Raw genomic sequence first — 2,212 nt, 5'->3', positions numbered from 1 at the left:
CTTGACTGCGACAGTTTCTCAGACTTTCCTTGTTTTTGATGACATTGTCAGTTTTGAGGGGTACAAACAGATATTTTGTAGAATATTCCTCATTAGACTTTCCCTGAGATTTTCTTCATGATTAGACTGGGGTTATGGGTTTTTGGGGGGGAAGATAAGGGAGGTAAAGTGCCATTCTCACCGCATCTTATCAACAGCACATATTATCCGAATGACTTATCACCATTGACATTGATCTTGACCACCTGGTTGAGACAGTGTTTGTCAGGTTTCTCCACTGTAAAGTTACTCTTTTCTATACGGTCCCTTTTGGAAGGAAGTCACACTTGAGGAGTGGAGAGGGATGCTTCACCTCCTAGAAAATGGTACAGAAGGCAGAATAATACCCCCCACCCGCCAAGAGGTCCATGTCCTCTTTCTCAGAATTTGTCAGTGTGTTACACAGTGCAGAGCATATAAGGATGTGCAGGGGTGGTGAGGGAAAGGAAGAATCAAGGATGACTTGGAGGTTTCTGGCTGGGGATGCTGAACGAATACCATTTACCAAGATGGCGCAGCCTGGGGTAGGGACATGGGGAAGGAGAGATTGAGGGGGAGCATCAAGATGTTTTCCAACTTACTAGGATATTTTGGAGACATTCAGATGGAGTCAGCAAATAAACAACTGGATGTGGGGAAACATGGAGCTCTAAGGAAGGTGGGGCGTGCACTTATGACTTTGAAGGTCATGGGATATAACATTAAGAAATGGGCGAGATATCCTTGGGGAAGAACAGGGAAGATGAAAAGGGGCAGGACCAAGCTCTGAGGAAGAGCTGAGAACAGAAGCCAGGCTGGAGGGGTTCCATGGGAGGAAGAGTGAACACAAAGCGAAAAAGTCTTGGCCCTTATTGTAGAACACGGGTTGTGGTTCTTGAAATCAAGCAAACACTTGCAGGGCTTATAAAACCAACATGTCTGGGCCCAGAGTTCCTGACTCAGGAGGTCTAGAACAGGGCCTGGGAATCTGCATTGCTAACAAATTCCCAGGTGATGTTGATGCCACTAGCCTGAGGACACTTTGAGAACCACTCTCAGAATGAACTATGCTTGGGTATGAATGGGCATGAGGGAACCAGCGGAGGGTGGGGAGAAAAGAAGTCTTCTAAAGATTAAAGATAACCGCATATTTGCTTGCTGGTGGGAGCAACCCAGTAGAGTGGGGGGAGATGGATGGTGCAGAACTGGAGGGGGCAAATGAAGGGACAGCCCTTGGCAACTCAAAAGGGGGCTGGATTTGGAGCATCATGGGGACTTTGGCCTCTGATAGGAGAATGGACATTTACCCCAAGGCAGCAAGTGTGCAAAGATTTTGAAGATTAGCAGTGGGAGATTGAGCAAGCTTGCTTGTAGTGTTGACAAAGAATGAAGACTTTATCTGCAAGAGTACAGTAAATGTTGGAGGAGAGTTGAGGCAAAGGGAGAAGGTATGAACTAGTCATCTTGGGGGCCAGGAAGTAACCTTTTCTAGACTGGCTTAATAGAACTTTCTGTAATCGGGTATTGTTCTATAATCTGCACTGTCCAATATAGTAGCTACTAGCCACATGACACAATGGATATTTAAGTCAATTAAAATTAAATAAAAATAGAAATGTAGTTCCTCAGACTCACTAGTCACATCTTAAGAATCAATGGTGCATTCTTGGAGAGACGTAGTCAGGCTGTGGAGCTGTGTGGAGGGTGCTTGAGATTTGTGAAACGAGCCTGGTTTGTGATTTTTTTTTTTTTAAGATTTTATTTATTTGACAGAGAGAGACACAGGGAGAGAGGGAACACAAGCAGGGGGAGTGAGAGAGGGAGAAGCAGGCTTCCCGCCGAACAGGGAGCCCGATGCGGGGCTCGATCCCACGACCCTGGAATCATGACCTGAGCCGAAGGCAGACGCTTAACGACTGAGCCACCCAGGCACCCCTGTTAGGTGTTCTTATATTTTAGGAATAGATACTGAAATATTAACAGGTGAAATTATATATCTGGGATGTATTTCAAAATAATCTCAGTAGTGGGCATAAATGAAGGAAGAGGACGGGGCACCTGGCTGGCTCAGTCAATGGAGCATGTGACTCTTGATCTCAGGGTGGTGAGTTCGAGCCCCAGTAGAGACTATGTAAAAAAAATAAAAGTCTAAAAGAAAGAAAGAAAGAAAGAAAGAAAGAAAGAAAGAAAGAAA

This window comes from Callorhinus ursinus, unplaced genomic scaffold (assembly GCF_003265705.2).
Source record: "Callorhinus ursinus isolate GAN/ISIS: 27379988/994484 unplaced genomic scaffold, GSC_fseal_2.0 scaffold29, whole genome shotgun sequence".
In the NCBI taxonomy this organism is placed as follows: domain Eukaryota; kingdom Metazoa; phylum Chordata; class Mammalia; order Carnivora; family Otariidae; genus Callorhinus; species Callorhinus ursinus.
This window is presented reverse-complemented; position numbering follows the sequence as displayed.